Source organism: Balaenoptera ricei, chromosome 6, assembly GCF_028023285.1.
Source record: "Balaenoptera ricei isolate mBalRic1 chromosome 6, mBalRic1.hap2, whole genome shotgun sequence".
NCBI lineage: Eukaryota > Metazoa > Chordata > Mammalia > Artiodactyla > Balaenopteridae > Balaenoptera > Balaenoptera ricei.
In genome coordinates this window covers 72,319,688-72,344,191 of record NC_082644.1, presented here as the reverse complement: position 1 = coordinate 72,344,191, position 24,504 = coordinate 72,319,688, and the positions used below count along the sequence as shown (strand labels likewise).

The 24,504-nt window shown below is 42.3% G+C and overlaps 1 protein-coding gene across 2 annotated transcripts in view; it reads right to left on the bottom strand.

Annotated features, from left to right (window-relative positions):
• Positions 1-24,504, bottom strand: part of PIP5K1B (phosphatidylinositol-4-phosphate 5-kinase type 1 beta) — a 324,042-nt gene that overhangs the window by 221,821 nt on the left and 77,717 nt on the right. Inside the window, exon 1 of one of the 2 annotated variants that reach the window (XM_059924863.1) lies at positions 17,001-17,073. The exons of the other annotated variant lie outside the window; for it this stretch is intronic. The gene's annotated coding sequence lies outside the window, so the exon portion shown is untranslated. Of the gene's footprint in view, positions 1-17,000; positions 17,074-24,504 lie in introns of those variants that run through there. 2 annotated transcript variants of the gene reach the window in all.

Sequence of the window (24,504 nt, the reverse complement as noted above, 5' to 3'; positions counted from 1 at the left end):
GCTTGGGTTCTTCTAAGCTACTCTAAGCAGTAGGGGCAATAAATATGTTTTATCACTTCAAGAGAGATGTTAGGGTCCAGGAGGGAACACAGAACCTATTCTGGGTATGTTAAAGAAAGAGAATTTAAGACATGGAATTAGTTATAAAAGTGATGGGTGAGTTAAAAAGCTAAGCAAAAGATGGTGATGAAATGCAGAGACTAACATCGGCACCCCAAGGGCTTAGAGGCACACCAAGGGAAGGGGTGTTACCAGACCTCAAAAGTTGGAGGGATCTGCAGAACATCATGGCGAGGGTGAACTGGAAGAGGTTGGAACTACAGAAGGAGGGGGTACATTTGGAGGCACGGTGAAGACAGTCACTGTTGGGGATACTACCCAGGACAGATAGAGGGGGATACACTCTAGATTCTCGCTCAGCCCATCTACCCAGAAATCCCTGTCTATGGCTCCCATGGGCCAGCCTACTGAAAACCATTTGACACAGGGAGCCCGAGAAATGTATCCTCTAGGAATGCTTGCCCTGTGACGTAGAACAGGAGAAGAGTGAGGAATGGCTTTGAGGACAAACAGGCCAGTGATGGGCTACAGAATGAGATACAAAAATGAGATAAAAGTATGAATGTGGGAAAGCAGATATGAGCTAATGATATGCACAAGATACATGGTTCCCAAGGAAAATGTGGATTGGGAGGCAGGCTAGGAGCTGGTACAAACATTTCCATTTTTATGACTCTGGGGATTTGCAAAGAGCTTAAATAGATCACTACAAAGTAGCCAGGGTCTACTGCAGCCTCTTCATTAAGTGTAGGAGTGAGGGTGTGACTTGGGACAATTTACCTGGGGTCAAGTCAAGAGGTGGTGGGGCTGAGACTTGATCCAGAGCTGTCTGACTTCAAATCTACTGCTCATTCTACCATACCACACTCTCCCTCCTGGTTATTTGACAAAATGTTGGAAGACTGTCTACTAAATATTGCATTGCATTTTTCAATTTGTAAATGCAATCAGGAGGTTAGCTGACAGTATTAATTTACATAATTATTTCCTGTAGAACTTGTTCGACATCAGTGAGTCTCAACCTGGAGGGCATTTCTGAGTTTACAAGGTGGTAGGGGAGCTTTTTAAAACTCTACAGTTAAAGAATGGACTTGAGGACACGGGGAGGGGGAAGGGTAAGCTGTGACAAAGTGAGAGAGTGGCATGGACATATATACACTACCAAACGTAAAATAGATAGCTAGTGGGAAGCAGCCGCATAGCACAGGGAGATCAGCTCGGTGCTTTGTGCCCACCTAGAGGGGTGGAATGGGGGTGGGAGGGAGACGCAAGAGGGAGGAGATATGGGGATGTATGTATATGTATAGCTGATTCACTTTGTTATAAAGCAGAAACTAACACACCATTGTAAAGCAATTATACTCCAATAAAGGTGTTAAAAAAAAACAAGAACAAAAACTCTACAGTTACCGAAGGTTTTAGATATATTATACTTGGGGGCCATATTCGAATTAGTCAGATGCAACCCTTTCAACCTCTAATTCCTCAGCTAGGGCCATGAAGTCAGTATTTTTAATTTGCCACAGATGAGTTTGCTCCTCATGCAAGGCCAAATGAGGGGGGAAATGACTAATTATCAAATTACCCAACTAAGTAGGCCAATCTATAGATACAAGAGGCGAGTGGCAGTAGCCATGAGTCCTTACTGATCTTCCCATGAAAACAACCTCTTCATTAAACACCGATGAAGCAACGCAACAAGGACTAATGGGAAGAACAGTGCAAGAGGCCTCTGAAGGCTTTGGGTTTTGGTCCATCTGTGCTACTGATTCTCTATGACCTTGGGTCCTATCCACTTCTTTTCTACCATGAATCCTGCTGACTCTGTTACGTGGCGCTTCTGGTTTGGTGCCATCGCCAAGTTTCTTGGGTAGAGCCTCCCCTCAGATCCTCTTTGGAATGAGGAGGAGACTCACTAATCATTTGATCATCATGAGTACAACCTGCCCTATGGGAATTGATCTTCCACAAGTTAGCCATATTCAAATGTTTTCATGCCATTCAGGCTATCTATGGTAACATTTCCTAGATCATTTCCCAATAGAGAAAGCAATTAAAACACAATTTGGGCCTTGGTCATGTCTGCCTGTTAATGTTAATCATTTCTGTTTAAATTATGCTCTTCTGAGTTCATTTTATCTGCTAGCTAACTAATTCACTTTTTCATGCATTCATCAACATTGAACAGTACATGTCAGGCTATGAGCTTGGCCCTGGAGCCATAAAGACAGAAACAGATTCTCGTCCTCAAAGAAGTCACATCAGCAGGAGAGACAGACACAGGGACAGGTACAATACAACATGCCAAGTGCTTTACTAGGGTTCTTGGAGAAAGAACTGCCCAAGTCAGCCTGTAGGGACCATGGGAAGCTTCATTTATGAGGAACACTGAAACTGAGCAGTTTCTGGGGGGCACAAGGTTGAGAGGTAGAGGGTGAGGAAGATGCCAGGTGCCAAGGCCGCTTAAAGAAAGCCCCAGCAGGATGAAGCATATTTAACACATTTTCCGGCGTGTTCTCTGAGATCTTGAATCTTGCATTTTAAGAATATACCCAGAAGCAGGCTTAGGATGTTACTTAAAGGGTTACAAACAGACATCCAGATTGCTCATTGCACCTATGATCACAAACCCCTGTTCAGTCCGTTGCCTAAATAAAAATAAATTTGTAAAAAATGTATATGGTTTTCATGAAAACCTAGAAAGTCATTCTTAGGAAAATGTCAGCCTTGTAAATAGTTTTGCTGGGGAGGTAAGAAGTATTGTAGTCCTTCCCGTGCACTTGGAAGGGGTTTAATACTCTTTTAATGTGGTTTTGGCAACAAACAACAACAATAACAGGACAGGAAAAACCAAAGGCTTAAAAATGTGATAGGTTATTTTCCAAGGCTTAAATATAAGCAACAAAAATACACCAAACTGAAAACAATCTTTGACAGATTTTCCAAAGTAGAAATGCCTATATTTTTCAAATGGGAAAAAATTTCTGTTATATTAAGAAATCATGGGCTCATATTTATTTCTTTAGAATATTTGCATAAACTCTCAAAGAAATGCAGAAGATCTGCATGTTGAGTATCTGCACAAAGGAGGCCACCTATACACACATATGTTCAGACATATGGTATGTTACACATTTGTAAGCTCAGAAGCTGTAAAAATAGAACAGTGGTGCTCTTATATTCAGTGTAAGGCTCCCCTATTCCTACTGATGAAAATAATTTAAATGAGGTTTCGTTTCATGTATCTAATATTTATATAACCAAGCTGCTGCCAAAACCAATTCCAAACGATGGCACCTGCTCGCTATGAATCCAAATGGAGACCAATCAAAACAAATTGCAGGGCTCTTAGAGTCTCTCACGAAACACACACATCAACTCTCAGAATGGCTCTCACCAAGTGAATAAACAGAATAGCTATAAATGGCGATGACAAAAGGCTCAGCATAAAATGAACCACTCGTAATTCATTTTCCCAACAAAGGTTGTGCTGAAAGAATTCATACGTCTTTTCAAACTAAGCCTTCACTGCAAACATTAGACAGAAGAAAGTAGCCCATGGAAACAACTGTGACGGATGTGTTGGTTCCAGACCAGTGCAACTCACAGCCTTTCAGGAAAACACCATTATTGTACAATCTTCTCCTGCCCTGGTTTTCATGTTAAATACACAAAGACCTACTGTGTGTTTGTGTGTGTTTTGGGGTAGGGTAAGAGGGTAGGGGAAAGAGCTGAAAGTCAGGAGCAAATTCATACATGGTCATGACACTTGGGCTCCCATTTGGCACAAGGAAAAGCCTCTATGAAGACTTCACAAACATTGTCACTTTTTTGTCTCTTCCCAGAGACATCTGGGACAGTCACTAAGAATTGCACAAAGTTGGACTTTCTACCTCTATATAATGCTTACATTCTTTCTTTCCCAGGTTTTACTAGACATTTGATATTGGGGAGACTTCACAACATTATATTCTTACTACACTGTAAACTTTCTCAGTTTTTTTTTTTTTTTAATTTATTTTTATTTATGGCTGTGTTGGGTCTTCGTTTCTGTGCGAGGGCTTTTTTCTCTAGTTGCGGTAAGTGGGGGCCACTCTTCATCGCGATGCGTGGGCCTCTCACCATCGTGGCCTCTCTTGTTGCGGAGCACAGGCTCCAGACGCGCAGGCTCAGTAACTGTGGCTCACGGGCCCAGCCGCTATGCGGCATGTGGGATCCTCCCAGATCAGGGCTCAAACCCGTGTCCCCTGCACTGGCAGGCAGATTCTCAACCACTGCGCCACCAGGGAAGCCCCCTCTCAGTTTTTATTTACCAGATTATGCTTTCTGTCCACATTTTATTTCTAAGCTATTTTCCTCTTTTTTCCCCCCAAGAGTATATGCCTCAGAAATTATTCAATTATTCCAATAATAATAACTGTGTAAACCATATGGGAATGAAAGCAGTCATGACTGGTAAAAAGAAGTAGTCCATGGGCTTCCCTGGTGGCGCAGTGGTTGGGAGTCTGCCTGCCAATGCAGGGGACACGGGTTCGAGCCCTGGTCTGGGAAGATCCCACATGCCGCGGAGCAACTGGGCCCATGAGCCACAACTACTGAGCCTGCGCGTCTGGAGCCTGTGCTCCGCAACAAGAGAGGCCGCGACAGTGAGAGGCCCGCGCACCGCGATGAAGAGCGGCCCCCGCTTGCCGCAGCTGGAGAAAGCCCTCGCACAGAAACCAAGACCCAACACAGCCAAAAATAAATAAATAAATTAATTAATTAATTAAAAAAAAAAAAGTAGTCCAAACAAAATAACCAAAATTGATTTGGTTTTGCTCCTGCAGCAGTGTTCAGGGCATTTCTGGGTTTATTTCATCTTCTTTAAAGAAAGCCAGAGCAACACAGATCTCCTATATGCCCCCCAAACAAGGGACAGGTAGTAGTTCACCCCAAAGCACTTACTTTTTGCCAGTGTTTGGGGGCTGTGTGTCTGAGGGGAAATCTGAAAGGACAGAGATGGGGGTAGAGAGGACCCTCAAAGAAACGCACTGCTCAAGGGAATGGCAAATGCTCTGAAGAGTAGAAGAGACTGAGCAGGAGAAAAATTTTCTAGAGTTCTAGGCTAATAACCTTAATAGTCAACAAGTAATAAAAGAAGTTTCAAACGAGGCACAAATATAAAAGTCTAGATAGAGGGAAAACAGTGGTGAGATGACCACTTATGACACACTCTCACCCAGAAGAGTATTCATTTACCCAAACATTGATTCCAGCACTTCTATGGTAGGTACTTTGGGGGGAAATGACAATGAGTAAGATGGTCCCTGTTGTCAAGGTGCTTAAAACTGAAGCCAAAACAAAAGCACAGAAATAATGGGCAAGGCTTTAACAGGATTAGGAGCTAATACCTTTTACTTGGCTTTGCTTCTAACAGGTATTCAATTATCACAATCAGAGGGCTTACATGGAATGTTCTAAAAAATGCAATTAAAAATTAAAAACCAAAAAAAAAAAAAAAAAAAACACCTTGACCCCAAAAACCCAAGGCCATGAGATCATAAATCAGTTATTAGTCCCTGCATATTAAATTTCCCAAGTTCTGTGTTCAGGTTTGAGACATCCTGACAGAGAGCTGTTTTCAACAAACCAACAATTTAACTGGAGAATCAAGACTAAAGGAGTTGTTCAGAGAAGAGGAGGTGACAGGGTCTGGAGGAGGCAGCCCTAATGGATGGAGCAGCTGTCAGGTGACAGCGGTGGGTGCATCTGGGAAAACTACTCCTGGTGAGAGAGGAAGAGCGTCCTGACCTAATAGTGGGGGATGAAGTTGGAGACAGTGATTAGTCCCGGGCTAGATGGCCTTGGGAGCCAACCACAGATATGAAAAACTAGAGAACACCTGCTGAAGGCTTTTGAGTAGGAGGCCAATAATATTAAAAATAATAATATTGCTTAAAAGGAGACAGGATGAAATGGGAACAGAAGGCTGGATTGAAAGAGTGAACGCAGCAGTTGCTGCAGTGGTCACGGTGGTGAGAACCTAGAAGGCCAGGTTGAGCTCGAGACTGAAAAGACAGAGCCCTGAGTGCTGCTGACAATGAAAACACGGTCAGAACCCAGGCACTGCCAGGGCCTGTGGGAATTTGGGGGCCAGTCAGGGTGACTAATATTTCAAGCCTTCCTAATTGTGGACCATCATGGGAGTTCTAAGAGCAGCTGTCTCCCCGCCTGTGGTACCCTCCCCACATCCATTCCAGCCTCAGGATGAACCGAGGGGCCACACTAGGCCCAGGCTGAACCACTGGGTTATCCATATCGAGAACTTTCCCACAACGCAGGGACTAAGTGGTCACGTGGGGTTGGTCTTGGACTTCTCAGGTCAGGAGAGCCAGAGCCGGCCAAAGTCACAGGAGAGTGAAACTGAGAACCTGGCAATTTAATCAGACTACAGAATGATGCACAGACAAGGCTCTGTGTTTCCAGACAGACAGAGATATGACTACCACCTGCCAACACCCAGCGCTGGAATCTAGTCACGCTCCCTAGCTAGCAGCTGGCTTCTGGGAGAGCCCTGTATCTTCATAACACATCCACCATTCCCCTGAGCTCTTTGCAGGAGGTTCTAATCCTTATGGCCAAACTCTCCTTGACTAAGACAGAAAATCCACTATCAATAAGCTACCACAGGGCTTCCCGGGTGGCGCAGTGGTTAAGAATCCACCTGCCAATGCGGGGGACACGGGTTCGAGCCCTGGTCTGGGAAGATCCCACATGCCGGGGAGCAACTAAGCCCGTGTGCTACAACTGAGCCTGTGCTCTAGAGCCCGCGAGCCACAACTACTGAAGCCCGCGCACCTAAAGCCCGTGCTCCGCAACAAGAGAAGCCACCGCAATGAGAAGCCCGCGCAACCCAACGAAGACCCAATGCAGCCAAAAGTAAAATAAATAAATCAATTTAAAAAAAAAAAGTTATCACAGGCTTAACTGAGGTCTTCACCCCATCCTCCACCTGCCACCCTTTCCTCCGAGTCACGCCCTAATGGGCAAGGTGCTGACAACCAAGTGGTCACGGAAGCGGGAAGGAGTCAGGCTGCCCGGCTTCACCGGCTGTATAGCCTCCTCTGAGACATGGGGGAAATGACAGTATCCCTCTCACAGGGCAGCTGTGAGGAGGGACCAATATGTAAAGCAGTCACGGTGTCCCGGGCATAGAGTACACACTCCATAAATGTAGCATCATCATTACCATCCTCCTCCTCGGCTACTCTCACCGGCAGGCGCACCGTGAGCCGGAGCGGATCCTGTCACTGCTGTGCTTCTAAACCTCACGAGGCCGCAGGGCAGGCTCCCAGCACTCGAGGCCCCGCGAAGCCTAGGGCTCACGGCTCCGCTCCACCTGCCCATTCCTGCCTCACCGGAGGTGGAAGGAGCTTTACGCACGCACACCGCTCCCCGCGCCTCACCTGCTCCCTCTCAAGTCTCAGGAGAGCATCTGCTCTTCCACAGCCTCTTGCCTAAGCCCGGTGATTGCTCTCCATGACCTGTGCGTCAGTCACGTGTCTTTCATCTCTGAGGACTTCCTTGATGCCTTCTATCCTTCTGTTCTAGAAGAACACAGTGCTTCCTTGGCTGTGCTCGCAGAATCTCCATCACCCACTTACATTTTGGGGTTTGTGTGACCCCAGGCTGCATCTGCTCTCAGTCTTGCTCATAGTAATTAGTAGAGTTAATACACATGGAGCACTTTTTCTGTGCCAGGCACAGTTAAACGTACATTAATCAACCCATTTAATTCTCTCAACAACTCCAGGTAACAGGCTTCTGTTATTACCCTCATTTTACAGATGAGAAAACTAAGGTGCAGAGAGGTTAAATAGCTTATCCAAATTCACAGAGTTAAGTGGCAGAACCAGGATGTGAGCATACAGACTGTTCAGTTCCAAAGAAGGGCTCCTAACCACTCTACGAATACTGCCTATTTTAAGACTTCACTTATTTCCTTAAGTCCCCTGCCTGACAGTCTCTGCACCTTGCCTCCTGCTTCACAGAGGGATGAATGGTCCCTTCATTTGCTGCCTTCCCCACCTGTGAACTCTCACACACTGATTCCCAACCTTCTCTCTAGTCTGGGGCTCTTGCCTCCTCTCTAATGCACAGCTAAGGAATGTTCTGTGTTCCCTCCCGCACACACCAGTCTGGAGCCCTCTCTCCATCAGTTATCCTTTGACCTGGGTCTTCAACCGCTTTCTCTCATCTGGCTCTTTACCTTGGGAATATGAGCATGTTAATACCTTTCCTGAGACCCCTCCTCCCTGACACCTCTTCTTCACCCTGACGCCCTCTTCTGGTTGCAACCTTGTCTCACTCCCCTTACGCTCAAGATCAAACCCTCCAAAGACCAGTGTACGCTCCCTGCCTTGATTTCCTCCCCCTCTCCCTTCACTTCTGGATGCACCAGCAATCCAGCCACCCCCATAACCACCCCAACTTCACAAGTAGACTACTGGTTGCTTCACCCACGAAGTTTCATTCGTCACCTTTCTGGACTTCTTCGCAGCGTTGACCTTGGAGTAGCCTGCACACGGTGGGCTCTGAAACCTGTGTTGAACTGATGAATGACCAGTCTTCCTCCATCGATAGCGCTCTCTCCCTTGGCTACCCCGCATGGCCAACACTGTCGTTTGCCTACCCCAAATCCCCTTCCTCATGGTCTTTACTAACAGAAGCCTGATTTTGTTTGGGGGAGGCAATACGCCCAGTTAAACAAACAGAAAACTTATATTCCCAGACGTTTTACAAATGAAATGTTGGCAGACGTTTATGTCCAGGGAGACTTGTTAGAGGCAAACTCAGTTGGTGTGGGCATTTCTGCCACTTGTCACTTGCTCTTTGCCCTTTCTTCCATGGATGGCAGGCTTGAGAGGGAGCCTGAACCAGGATTCCACATATACCTGGTTTTCCCTTCCTGATATAGCCGGCTTTCCCCCTGCCTCTCTGAACACACCTTGGTCTCTTTGGCCGGCTCCCTCCTCTTGGGCTGCCTCTTAAAATTCATGTTCCTCATGGTCTTCTGTATTCTCTTCTTCTCACTCCCTCTGCATAATCTCTTCCATTACCCAAGGGTTCAACTGCCATCTACCTGGAAGAGTCCCCAATAACTCTTGAGCCTACATCTCTTTCTTGAGCTCCAGATCTATATTTTCAGTTGCTTTCAGGGTTCTTATATAGCATCTTAGGGGCACTATAAGTTCTACAGTTTATCACAATCCTCCCCGCTCAGAGAATGATGCCATCATTCATCTAGTTGTCCAAGCCAGAAACCAAGGGGTCATCCCGACTCCTCTTTTAACCTCATCCCACAGCCCATCAATCAAATTCTTTTAAATCAATCTCCTTAATGTTCTTTGATTCTCTCTCGGCATTTCCCCTGTTACTATCTTAATTGAGACTTCTTTATTTCTTGCACAGATCGCTGCCTCAGCCTCCTAATTAGTCTGCCTCTCTGGGGCACACTATTGCGAGAAGAATCTTTCTATAATGCAAATCTGTCTATGCCGCTCTCCTTCTTCAAAATCCTGTGGTAGCTTCCCACTGCTTCAGGGTGGAACTCAAAGTCTTTAGCACAGCACATGACCTCTCATGACCTGGCCTCTTTAACTCATCTCTCCTCGCTGCCCACCCCGGGATGGTTGCTGCCATATGGGATGATTTGCAGTTCTCAGAAGCCATAGCGCTCTCTCGCCTCCTTCCATTGCACACTCTCCAGAGCCTGACATGCCACTGTTCCTCCACCCCCTCCCCGGCTGGGTGTTTCTTATTCTTCAAGATGCACCTAAGGCATTGCTTCCTTCTACGAATCCACCCTTCCTCCTCCCAAGTCAGGGCTCAGTGCCTCTCTGTGCTCCCATGGTGCCCTGGTCCTGCCCCTATTGTGACACTTAACTGATTATACTGTGATTATCAGTTTCAATTTCTTTTCTTTCCACTACACTGTCAGCCCTTTCAGGGCAATAACCTCTGTGTATTTCTCTGTAAATCACAGAACCTAGCACAGTGCTTGGCACACGGACTTAAAAGTTGAAAGTGTGATGAATGTACATATAAGAATGTCTGCCACACTTCTTAGATAAGCTATCTTGAGTACAGAAAGGAGGTCTTATTTTCAGTCCCTACTTATTTTCAGTTAAGTCAATGCTTCATAAATGTTTTCTTCTTCCTTCTTTTTAGCATTGGATAATAAATGAATGTTTGGTTTTCAGAGTGAGAAACAAGATGAAAAACTAGGACGGTGATTTTGCATCCCAAATACTTCTACAAGAGTTCTCTTCCTCCCTCCCTCCCTCTCTCCCTTCCTTCCTTCTTTCCTTCTTTCCATCCCTGTTTTAGGTTTATTTCACACAACTGAAGTACAGTTGATTTACAATGCTGTGTTAGTTTTGGGTGTACAGCAAAGTGATTCAGTGTATATATATACTGAATTACTTTTCAGATTCTTTTCCATTATAGGTTATTGCAATAAGTTGAATATAGTTCCCTGTGTTATACAGTAGGTCCTTGTTGTTTATCTATTTTACATATAGTAGTGTGTATCTGTTAATCCTTAACTCTTAATTTATCCCTCCCCCCATCTCATTTTCTTCAAATGGATCTCTTTTTGAACATTTAAAAAAATATGGCTATAAATGCAACTCATATCTATTATAGAAATATTGGGCAAATATAGAAAATCACAAAGAAAATAAAACTGGCCAGCAATCTCACTGCCCAGAGATGCCCACTGTGTTCCTTTGGAGTCTCTTCTAATCTGCTTTCTGGTATGCTCACACACTGCCTTGTTCTCCATCCCCTCACTGCTTCTATGGCACAGGGGCTGAACCGGGCTGTGACACCCTGGGGCAAGCCTACGTCATTCATTCCAGCAGAATTCAACACAGCATGAGTCACAGAACAAAATAAGAAGACCCTGTGGAGCAGCCGTTCTAAAGAGTGAACTTCAATCTGAGATTGGGCTTCTCTTGGAGTGCGCTGTTCTTCATCTTCAAACCCTACTGGGGTATATCTATGCTGCAAAGCAACCTTACCTTTAAGTGAAAACTGTCTGGATTTTCACTTATCTGTTGGATGAGACTCAGTCCACTCAGGCAAAGATTTCTTTCCAAGTGGTGTATTAAGTTCACAGGAGTAACTTTCAATCTTATTATTAAACTATTTCAATTCCTATGGCTTTGAAAATAGGGGGGGAAATCCCCAATCTTCAGCTTTAGGATTTATTTCAAATCCCACAGACCTGGCAGGCTGCCTCAAAGCTCACCACCACGCTGGTATCTCAGTACTAAACATACCCTCTCAACATCAAGGAAAAGGATAAATCTCTGATGTTTAATTGCAGGAATGCAACCCAGGAAGGATCGAGCATTGTTTTGATTATTAGCATTCCATGGAAAAATATGTGCCCTTTTCCTAGTGTTAATACCACTAAGTCTCCCTGGAATTCCAAGTTCTCTGCTGCCCAGGCTTGTCGTTTCCCCTTGAATAGCCCTACGTGGGGAGTTTCCATCAGAAGCTCAGGAAGACTGTGTCTTGCCTCAAGGAAGGCAGCAAGCCCCCCTCCCCCATACACACGATTTCAATTCACCTTATCAGCAGGCAGGCAGGCAGGCAGAGGAACAGTGACAGCCTAGAGTACCTCTGGACCACCTACCTGTGTGGCAGCAGCAAGTGCTAACTGAGAGAGCCTTGAGAGCACTGGGAATGGGCACGGACACCAGTGATTTGGGTCAAGTTTCCCGTCTGGGATTCGGGGGGAGGTTGAAGAAGGAGATATAGGTATGGAGACAACAGCTCAAAATATTCTGACACTTGGAATGCTTACAACTAAACACCTCAAGAACAGGGCCCCTCTTGCCTGGGTTTAAGAGAGTTTTGCCTAAGAAACAGGAGAACCAGCTGGCAGTCAGAAAACAGTGTAATCAGCACTGAGATGGGGCGGATACAGGTTGCCCAGGGGAGCACATGGAAGGGGCACATTACCTGGATTCCAGGAAGGCTCCTCTAAGGAAGTGATTCCTACCTGAGTTGTATCTTAAATGACTCGCAGAGAGCAACGTAGAAAAAGCTGGAATGGGTATTTCCAGGACACAGGAGCAGCATTTGCAAAGACACAGAGGTGGGATAACATGGTGCCTTCTGGAAATTACCAGTTATTTGTCACGGTGGAAATACAGAGGTACATGTTGGGGAGGGGTCTGGCATGAATCTGGAAAGTTCTGCAGGGAAGGTCTTGGGTGCCATGCGTTTGGAATAAGAGTCACCACTTGGTTCATTTTCACAACTGGCGTGTGCCCTAAACTGAGTCACTGATGAACAAAGGATATGCACTACAGAGAGAGGGTTTCAGTATTATCAATCACACTCCCAACACTTAAAAAATCGATTCAAGCTAACATTCTAATGGGTAGTGTGGTCATCTCAAATATAATTTCAGCTAGAGCGTCACTTTCCTTAGCTTTGGGCTTACATGTCCAAGTGACATCTCCCTTGGTGCTTCTCACAAGTACATTAGACGTAATACATCCTAAACAGAACTCAAACACCCCTACTCCTGCCCCTTCCAATCTCCCATCTCGTTCAACGTCACTCCATCCCCCTTTTTACTCCAGGTGAGTAAACTAGGAATCATGCTTGCTGTCCCCCATCCGCCCTCACCATGGCCTCCCCCAAGTCCTGCTGATGTCTCACAACCACCTTCCCCTCTTCATCCTCCCCTCTCCATCCTGCTGCTACCCCTTGGGGGTCGCTGTTACCGGCATCTCTTGCCTAGATGAATACAACAGCTTCCCAACGGGTCTCTCCGCTTCCATTCTCCACAAGCGAGAACGATCATGAAGAGGAAATCTGTTCAGGTGAGTCCCTTGTGTAAAACCCTTTAATGCTTTCCCATTGCATTTAGAATAAAATCCAGACTCCTGGCCTTGGCCTGTAAGACCCTGTAGGATCTGCTGATTACCCTGCTCTTCAGCCTCATCTCATGCTGTTGTTCCGCTTACTCACTAGGCTTCGGCCCCACTAGCCTTACTGCAATTCCTCAAACACACCAAGCTCTTTCTAGCTCAAGGGCTCTGCACACGCTACTCCAGGTCTGTAATGCTTCTCCCTGACCAGCCTGTACAGAACAGGTGCTTCTCTATCATTCAAGTTCTCAGTCCCTCATTTACTTCCTTCCTAATCTTTATTGTAATTGGCAAGGATTCCATTGTTTCTCTCTCTCTCTTTCCCTCCCTCCCTCTCCTCTTTTTTTTTTTTTTTTTTTTTTAACCTCTCACTATAATATAAACTCCATGAAGCAAGGTAGAATTAATGTGTCTTTTAGAAAACTGAGATAAAATTGTCAATGAAAGGTCGGTGTCTGGCCTAGAGTAGGTGCTTAAGAAATATTTACCAAGTGAACAATGTTACAACCATATTAGAAATTCACCCCAATTATCACTCTCCAGAATGTTGTTAATTAGGCTTCCTAAACTTAAAAAAATTCTTGCTTATAAAACAAGATTAAAATTAATGAAGGAATCATTATACTTTGAGGAAGCTTAACTCAAATCTGGGCTCCAACAGATTATTTTATTTGCGTGTGGTACTCCATGGAGAATTTAAAAAAAGGAAAAAAAAAAACTACCATGGATGCAAATTCATTTATTTTAAAAAATCATGACAATAACAGAGCAGTACTACATGCCTTATTTAATGTGGAAAATATCTAAATAAGATCATTATGGCTCTGTTACAACGTATCTATTTAGTCTAACACTCTGGTTCCTTTCCACTATAAATCCACTTTATTTGAAATCTCAGAATGTATAGCCCAAGGCTTTTCCAACGCTAAGACCAACAGATGCACACAGTGATCTTGATATTTTGGAATATTACTAAGAGCATGAAAAAATTCTCAGATAATTTGATCTACATAGTCTTTGCCTATTCTATCTTTCGATCTCCTTTTTAATCTACAGCCATAATTTCTAAGCTATTAAATCCAAGGCAGGAGAAAAAGAATGTGATTGAGATGGAAGCAGTTACAAGAACACCTCATTAAGCCAAGTTCATTTCATTTACTCTTTTAGGATCAAATGATTTTATAACTTCCTAAAAAGAAATAAACAAATAAATAATTCGGTTTTTAAAAATCAAAAATATAGAGAAATAAGAAAACATTAAATTAGTGAAAAAATTTTTTTAAAAACTTAAGAATTAATTATTTAAGTGAGCACTGAAATTCTTGTTGGCTGGAAATTGCTGGAATACGCTCTGTTCTTTGCACATGTTACATGACCCTCTTCATGTTCCCCTCGGAGGATATCTCCTCACTTATCAACTTGCTAAAGACTTGTTTCTTTTGTAAACACCTTTGTATTTCCTTCCTCTGTATTCTTATAGAATCTTGGAAATATGTCTATATTGCAGCAAAGCACTGTCCATTTTTAATTTCTATGTGTATACCCCACCAAGAGCAGCTTAAAGACTTGCCCACCCCTCTTTGTATCCCCGGCCCCTAGCACAGTGCCTGGTGCATACTAGGTATTCACTGAACATTTACTGCAAAAATGAGTAAGTCATCTCTATTATTCCTTCTCCTAAGACCTACACCTTTGGCGACCATATTTTATAACCCTAATACTGACAAACATGACATCATGAAGGATTTTCATGTCATTTCTAGATGGATGAAACAGAAATATGCCAATTTTAATGTCAAGATTTCTGAGACATTTCAATGGGCAGCTGGAGGCAATATTTGATATCTTGACTACCCTAGAAAATGTGAGATCTCAAGTTGCCATAGCCGTGAAAGATGAAAACGGGTGGGGACCTTAAGTCTGCGAGGGCAGATATCTGTCTAATCCTGGCCTCCTTCTCCATCACCACCCACCCACCCATGCAATCTCCGCACCCCTTCTCACCTCCACATGCTCCAGCCTTTTTTCCACTGAAATGACAGAACAGTAATAACTGACCTCCTGGAGACCTCGCTAATCCTGAATTACAGATAGGTCTAGTATAGGAGATAAAGACCTCAGAGCAACATGTTCCTAGAGACATCAAAACTCTCTAGTTTGGATTAAATGAAGAAAAGGCTGTCTTAGATTCATGAAAAAAAATTGAAATACAGATTATTTTCAGAGAACTATGCTCTTTTTTTTTTTCAGTCACACACGGGAGCTCCAAACATGACCATCAAATAAATCACTCAAAACTGACTTGGAAAAGAATGCTTTAGAAATGGACAAAATGGAATTGAAATTAACATGCCAGCTATTTCACGTTGGCAAGTCCAAGAAAGTTCTGTGGTCTTTACATTTTAAAAGTTGTTCAGATGTACATCAGAACACTGTAATTGAGAAGAAATTAGAAACATCCTAGAGAGCCAAAAGCAGCTGGTTACCTATAACATGGTACAGCCACAGAAGGCAAAATGATGCAAAAGTATATTTAAAACATTCACTGTATATTATATGGAAAAAAGTAGTTTGTGAAGCTGGCTATAGATGCCATTTTTGTGTAAAAATTACATGTGCATATTTAAGCATAGAAAAAGCCTGGAATAGGACTTCCCTGGTGGCGCAGTGGTTAAGAATCCGCCTGGGGACATGGGTTCAAGCCCTGGTCCGGGAGGATCCCACATGCCACAGAGTAGCTAAGCCCGTGTGCCACAACTACTGAGCCTGCGCTCTAGAGCCCGCGAGCTACAACTACTGAGCCCACGTGCCACAACTACTGAAGCCCACACGCCTAGAGCCCGTGCTCCACAACAAGAGAAGCCACCGCAACGAGAAGCCCGCACACCACAACGAAGAGTAGCCCCCGCTCGCCGCAACTAGAGAAAAGCCCATGCGCAGCAATGAAGACCCGACGCAGCCAAAAATAAATAATTTACTTTAAAAATAATTTTTTAAAAAAAGAAAAAGCCTAGAATATACGTGGGAAGATAAACAGCAGCAACTCAGTGAAGTGTACTTCTTTTTGCTTATTGGAGTTCTTTTAATTTCAAACGAATCTGTATTGCTTTTATCATTAGAAAGTGTAATTTGCTTGTTTTAGCCTATTTGGTTCTTTCTTTTTAATCTTTTTTCACATTATTAAAATACACAGTTTATGAAAGGTTGCTTAAAAGTAAATGTCATCTAAACTCCTCTCCTAATTATACAGAATTTGATCGATTGTGTTAAAATTAAAGCAGATTTCTGAATTCTGGGCTGTGAAAATGTGAATGAGAGGCAAAAAACCCAGCAACTTTCACGAGTGTTAGGAAAACTAAAAGGAAAGCGTATTGACTTCACATACCATCAAAGTTGCAACATCACCCTCCGTAGCCTGTGCCTTGTAAGGGTCTTAGTCTGGAACAGGTCCTGAAGCCTGAAATACTCTCTAATGTGCAACAATGAAATACATCATGACATGTGTATCACAGGTTTCCATGAGCAAACACTCCATGTTTCCCAAGCTCCACCTATCATCACTGATAAACCCCAAGTTCTTTCTATAGAGATACACTGCTATTAGGAAAGATACATAAGCCATTGTCTCTTTCTTTCAGGAAATCTGCCATAAAGATGGGGGATTATTTCATATACTATATATATTCTTCAGGTTTCCATTTTTTCAAATGATTAGTTTCCTGCCAAATAATTTTACACGCCTTCTCCCCTCCAATTCTTACGACTTTTGCGGTAGGAACCACTCCCATTCAACAGGTAAAAAGACTGAGGCACACAAAGATTAATTTGCACGAAGCAGGGAAGTGGGAGGGCTAGGTCAGGAATGCAGTTCTACAAGTCTGCAGATGCAGTGCTTTTATAACCATTACATGACATTACACCCCCTCTACTCCCCTCCCCCCGAAAAAAACCCGACAGAGTAAGGGCTGCAGGCAGTAGGTATAGCGATTAAGAGGAAACCAATACTACCTAGAGCCAGGAGAAGCAGAGAGGTCTCCACGAAGTGAGCAGGACTTGACTGGAGTCTTGAAAGGCAGAAATGCAGTATCAGGAGAGAGAAGGAATTCCAGGAGAAAGCACTCTTCCCTCCTGAGTACAAATATGGTTTGGATGTCCCTGAGTCCTCTTGTATGAAAGACTGGGATGGACTGCCCAACCCACAAGAAGAAACCTGACAATATTTTATGATTAGAATGAAATCGCAGCAATTTAAAGTAAGGAAAGCATTCTTTCTTTCTTATCATTACTGGCACTCTCCTCTCCCACCGTTCAGCAACAATTTTGAAAAGGAATAAGGAAAAAAAAAATCTGTCCCGAAATAAAACCTAAGAGGACAATGAACTACTTTAAAAAAAATTCACAGTATTCACTGAAGAGGAAAATGTCTCTGGGTTAAGAAACTGGGCCAAACTTGCAGAAATAATTGTGTCACGGGTGTGGAACTAAATTTCAATTTATAAGTGGGAAAAAAAGCCATTAAGAGAAATAGATGACAAGGGAATAAAATGAACCAGATGAATTCAGGAAGGAAGTGAATCAGTAAGTCTTTTGCTTGAACAGTCTCATGTTTGGCGTAAAAGCATTTACCTATAGGTTTTTCTCCTCACAAAAAAGCCAAAAAGAAAAACAAAAAAAAAGGAAAGAAAACAATTTCTTTTGACCTTGGTTTTTCCCAAATTATAATCACATATATAATAAAGAGATATTTCTTGTGAAATGCTTAATAACAATTTACCCATAAGAAGGGGAGGGGGGTGACCCTTTTCACTTTAGTTCCTCTTTGTCCTTAAGGATCTAGAAGAACTCAATCTCTTTCTTCAGCCATCTGGCTGTCTCCAATTCTGCTCAGCCTATTTTCTCTTAAACCTCCTCTAATCAGGCTTCCACCCCACCACTCCAATGAAATGACTCTCACCAAGGTGACCTGTAACTTAACATGTTACTAAATCCAAGGCTCAGTGATCAATCCTCTCTTGTCAGATCAGCTGCAATTGATAACATTTGATCACTCCATCCTCTCATACGTTTCCTTCACATAGTTTCTAGGACACCACACTCTCTTGGTTTTCTTAACCTCCCTTGTTGTTCCTTCTCAGTGTCCTTTTCCTGACCTCTTAATGTTATAGGGTGCCCCAAGGTTCAGTTCTTATTCTTGTGTTCTTTACCCACATTCACATGACCCTTGGTGATCTCATGTATTCTCTTGACTTTAAATATCATCACAGGCAGATGGCTCCCAATTATGTATTTCCAGCCCAGCCTTCTTTCCTGAACTCTAGATTCAGAAATCTAACTGCTTACTTGACATCTCTATCTGAATATCTAATAAGGTTCGTTTACTTAACATATCCAAACTGAGCTCCTAATGCCTCCCATCCTCAACCCACCCCACCCCCCAGCCAAACAACAGCAGCAAAACAAACACACACAAAAAAACCCAAAACAAAAAATCCTACCTTATTCACAGATTTCCACATCTCAGTTGACGGAAACTCCATCCTTTCAGTTTCTCTCTCTCCTGCCCCCCTCTGCCCCAGCCCCACCTTATGCCCACCTTAAATCTGTCAGCAAAATCTATTGGCTCTACCTTCAAAATACATCTAGAATTTAAGCACTTCTCCACGCCTCCACTGTTACCACCCTCATTCAAGCCACAATTATCTCTTACCTCCTTTAAAACCTAAGATAGGTCATGCCACTTCTACGTTCAAACCCCTGCACTGGCTCTCCATCTCTCATAGTCAAAGTCAGTGTCCTTTAATGGCACACGAGACCTTATGCCACCTGTATTGGCAGCAGTTCCCACCCCTGCCCACCTCTCTAAGCCCCTCCAAGGATCCTTCCCTTCAATAACTCTGCTCCAGCCACCTTGATTTCCTTGCCATTTCTCACTGTATATATGATGTAATTTACTTGTTTATTATGTTTATTGCCAACCCCTCCCTCCACCTCCACCCTGTTAGGATGTAAGCAGAATGTGTGCTCTACAAGGGTGGGAGTCTGCCTTGTACACTGACGTAGCCTAAAAGACTAGCCAGTGTGAGGCAGGGGCTCCAATCAAAATTATTTAACAAATGAATTTCTAGTCTCTTAGCAAACTATAAAGAGCCCAGCCATGTGACTAGACTTGGTCCACTAAAAATCTTACTACATTCCTTTCTCTTAAAAACAGTCTGTGCCATTTGCTCACCCACTTACCCATCCATTAATCATCCACTCAATATAAATTCGAGTAACTATGATGTTCTATGCACAGGCATTAGGAACAGAAGTAAAAGACAGAGCCTTTGCTTTTACATAGGTTAAAGAAACAAGAAACCACCCAAACACACATCAGCCTGTTAACTGCCTTTATAGAAGGAAGTCCTAGGTATAACAAGATCCCACAAGAAAGCTATCTAACTCACCAGGGCTGGAGAGGCAGAGGCCATTAGGAACGGCTTTCCAGAAGCTGTGCCCCCTTGGGCTAAGTTTTTAAGGAGTTAGTTGAGGAAAAAAGGTTGGTAGGAGTGCAGAGGAAGAAGGGAGGAAGTGCTGTTCTCAGCAGAGGACACAGCTTGCCAAAGCACAGACAGTACATGGGAGCCTGAAGCTGGGGGAGCCCAGGCAGCTCAGTATGGCTAGAGTCCTGGGGTTCAGGGGGTATGTGGAGATATGCAGCTTATCATACTGTGTAATTGGACTTAATCTTGAAGTTAAGGGGTAGCTATTAAAGTTGAATTTCAGGTTTGCATTTTAGAAATACTGGTAGCAAGTAGTGTGGTAAAATGGGGCCTTGAGAAAGACCATATAGATAGGTGTAGAATTTTAATTGAGTTAGAAACCTAGTATAAATTGGTAAGGTAAAGAGCTCCAAGAACTTTAATTCTTGACTCAAAGTAACCTTTGATAATAATGAAAGATAATTATCATTATTATTATTATTTACCATTTTTTAGAAAACTTAAAAGACTAGGCCATTAAGGGAAAGATGGTCGAAGACATTCTTAAACACATACTGATTCAACCCCAAATCACAAATGAAGTGGAACAAAGAAAAAACATTCATGAAGAAAACCACCATCAATGTCACTCTCTAGTCAACAGGGAGCTCACAATGGTAGTCCGAGGGCTCACGTGCCAAAAGGAATACCCAATCCATGCATCATGTCCTCACTCCCATCCCTTCCTGAACACCTCGCATGTTTCTTTCCAAAAGACACCAACACTATATAGCTACTTGTCACTCTGGAGTTCCAGTAACCCTCCGGGCATTGCAACAGTGAAATCGTTCTTTGTCCTTAAAGTAAGAGGGAGGGATCATCTGAATCACAGGAATGGTTACCTCAATCAATTTTATTTTGCGAGGGCACAAAAGATCTTTTTCAATTGTCTTCTTTCACAACCTGCCTTGCTAGCCAAGCCTTAGAGGTCACTTTGTTTTGGAAGACCATTGTAGGCAATTGGAAAAGAACCAGAACTATCCCTGGCACTGATACAGAACTGAACTTTCACAGATAAATAAAAGCTATACATTCTCTGCTTTCTAGTTTCAGTCACACTGCCTGAGAATTTGTTAATGAGTGATTTTCACATCTCCCAAGTGTTTATTCCAAAAGTTCAAAAAGGAGAAATAGAAATCAGGCACAAAGAAATCCTAGGTATGAGAACCAAATACCTATTTCTCTTTTAGGGCAGCACTTGGAATTTGGAAAGTTGATGCAAAATCAAGGCACAAAACACTTTCTCCAACAGTACCTATGTGTGTGTGTGTGTGTGTGTGTGTGTGTGTGTGTGTGTAATTTACAAAGTCTAACCTACCTAAGAAAACCGAGGAGAGGAAAATGAGGGGAGATCTAAAATGGGAGTAAAGCTAAATAAGGCTCCAAGCACACAGAACAAAACTCACAAAGCAGGTCAGGTGTGTGTATGTGCAAATGTGCATGTACATTTAGTTGTGCATGCACAGGACTGGAGTATTTGATGTTATCTGCTTAACCTCTCTGTTATAAAACTGTTTTCACAAACAAGCTACATATTGAACCAAAAGTCAACTTTTTTTGGCGGGGGGGACAGATCTATGTACAAATTTTATTTGCATCCACTTACTATTTCTGTGAGCTTGGGTAAATCCCTTAACTTCCCTAAGGTTAACTTCCTTATTTTTTAATTGAAGTACAGTTGATTTACAATGTTGTGTTAGTTTCAGGTGTACAGCAGTGATTCAGTTATCTCTATCTATCTATCTACCCATATATATATCTATCTACCTATCTATTCTTTTTCAGATTCATTTCCCTTATAGGTAGAATCAAAAGTCACTTTTGAGGTGATTTTAAAATATTTATTGAACTTCCAAAAATGATACTAACCTTTTGGAACAAATTATAGCCTTCAATGGTTTGTTTCAAAATATCTAATGCAGGGATGTGACACTGTGAAACTTGAAGTTTAAGCACCAATTCTAAAATGCGTTCAAAGGCAAGTTTTCCTTTTTGGGTCCTTTTGCTGAACAGTGATTTTCTATGAAGTAAAGGTAAGAATAATAGTTTCTCAGGGATTGCTCAAGTGTTCTGAATTTAAATCTCTAACCTCTGGGGAGAGCTTCTTATAGAGAAAGAAGGTGAATTTGTTAATTAGGTAATAAAAGATTTTGGATCACTCTTTAAATCCTGCTGTTACTTTTCCTCTAAAAATGATACATTTTTACCTTAAAGAGTTTGTTTGGGGGGGGGGGGGCAGTCAAATGGTTCTTGCTTTTGTTTCCCCAGGAGTGAAAATCTAAGGACAACCAATGATACTGTATAACTCAAGTATAACAAAGCATATATAACATATATATATTTTTTTTTAAAAAAACAATAATTTAAAATTTGTAGTTTGGGGATTTATTTCAAATAGCAAATCAGTTTAAAAATATGTAAACCATGATATCCTTCTATACAACTTTAATTTTTTTTAACCTACTAGTAAAGAAAACAATCCTCCTGATTGCTTCCTCTAATATGATAATAATGTCTAAAGCCATCATTTTAAGTAAACATATCGTTTGATTCAAAACAAGTGGCAACCCTAGCAAGCTGGAAAATAGGCTTTATCTCAAAAAACAAAACCAAAAAAGTCTGTTCATAAGGAAAAGACAAAAAGGACTTAAATTCAAATGGAAAAAAAAATAATAGAAAGTAACAGAGACTTGAGAAAATGTATTTGGTTTTCTCATCTGTTAAATGGGAATAATCATTGCATTTACCTCACAGGGTTGTCATGAGGATTAAATAAACTCATTACATTCAAAGCATGGAAAATAGTGTCTAGGCCCTTATTGAATACTCAATAAATATTAGTGCTAATTATTATTATTACTATTGGCAATGGCTCATGTTATTAGACCATCTCTTGCTTTTCTACTAGGGAAAGCAAACGGTCTTAAAGGGATCACAATCTTGTGAAAATCCTGGCTGCTGAGCAATGAGAGCCTGATTTCGCAGAGGAAGCACACTAAAAAAAATTGCTCAAGATTCCCCAAATCCAGAAGTAAGAAGAGGTCATTACTGAGGGATCAGTGTTTCTGATTTGTGAAGGGAAGGCTATCATCTAAAAAAGAGATAAGGCTTGTTCTGCATTTTCCAGAGAGTTGGACTTGAATTAAATGGTGTAAGTTCCAGAGGGAAATGTCTGCTCAGTGTAAGAAAGACTCCAACGTCAAAAACTCTCCTCTTATAAAAGGATGGGCTGCCTAGGAGGGTAGCGTATACTGTTACCGAGTGTGAAAGTAGGCGTTTCATCAGTCATGGAGAATAAAGAAGACTCCTTAGCAAGTCCACACTAGATGACAATAATGACAACCACCAGCACCACAAGGATAGTAATGATAGTTGATACTAACTGCCCAGCACTGCTGTAAGGACTTTACCTATAGGGACCCTTACCTCAGCCACCCAGCTCCACAGTCTGTGTTTTTAACCACTACCTCCCAGTTCGGAATCCTGAGCAAGTTTACCTAATCTCTCTGTGCCTCCATTATAAGTGAGGACACTTATAAAATGAGGATAATATGGCACTAATCTCAGAGGATACTGACGAAGATTAAATGAAACAATACATTTGTTTAGCAGCTAGAACAGTGCCTGACATGTAGCAAGTACTTTATATATACGTTTTAATATAAAGGTCATATCAACTTTGAAGAAAACCTTTTTACTTGAATGGCAAGGTAGGGAAGGCATAAAGAACTGTCTTGGCGACAGTGAGCAATCTGACTCAAAAAAAATTTTTTTTTTAAATCAACTAAATGGAACTCAAGGCTTGCTGATTCAGGATTGAGTCTCTGAACAAAATGAGACATGAAAAATATGGGCAAAACTGCTAAAGTGAGAGTTCTGCAGTGAGATCAGATTCTCTGTATACTTTGTCATGGATGATTGTAACGTAAGACCTTGGAAAAAAACGGCCTATTCCATGACCCACTGCTGACTTCTCTTAGCATCTCCAAGATCTTGGCCAATCACTCAACTCCACTTTCAGTCGAATTCTTATTTGCTTCACACACTTGACTTTACCTAGTTCCCGCTTAACCAATTCCCAAACTTAGGTCAATCCAATCTACTTCTTTTGCACCTGACATCCAATTGCAACCTGTCATCCAATGTGGCCTAATAAAGCGCCTACTCACCCTTGGCACTCCTTTACAGATTCTCACAGAGGCAGCATTAAACCTTTACTTCATTCAAGCTTCCAAATCTACTCCTGCCCCACCCTCAAACATCCTACACTCCTTAAAAGTTGGAAAATAGAAGCAATTAGACACAAATTCTTTTCACTTTTCATATACACCTTCCTCCAAACCCCTAAACTCCTGCAACACAAATCAGTTCAACATTTACTGCTATCTTTGCCTAGCCTTTTCACTCTCCTTCCTGTTGCAAAAGAAAAAAAAAAAAAAAAATTCTAGACAACCTTTCCAAGACCAACTCTTTCTTCTATTCTCTGATGCTACTCAGGAAATATCAGTTACATCATCTTCTTCTGTTTGTTGTTTTGGCAACTATTCCCCCCAATCTCCCACTTCTCTCTTGGATCTTCAGACTTTTTCTACTCATCTAAAAACATGCCAATAAGAAAACAATTCTCAGTCCTGTTTCCCTCATAAGCCTTGACCCTTTCCCCCTTATATGCCAAATAACTAAGAGTGGTCTCTTGCTGTAGGTATGTAGCCGGCTGAACTGATAAATGTGAACCACTGGAAGGCAATCCCATACAGGTTATTCTTGATTGCAATCAATCTTTTAAGTATGTTTAAAGGTTCTGACATCCAGCAGTTGCAGATTTGGTGACCATTAATTATATGTTCCATTTACACTGTGTTTTTAAGAAACATAATAAAGGAAAATACACAACAGAGGTTTGTTATATATGACAAACTGTACTTTAACTCAATGTTGATATGTGCTTTGGGGCTTCTAGCACAAAGTTTATAGATTAGCAATACTAATAC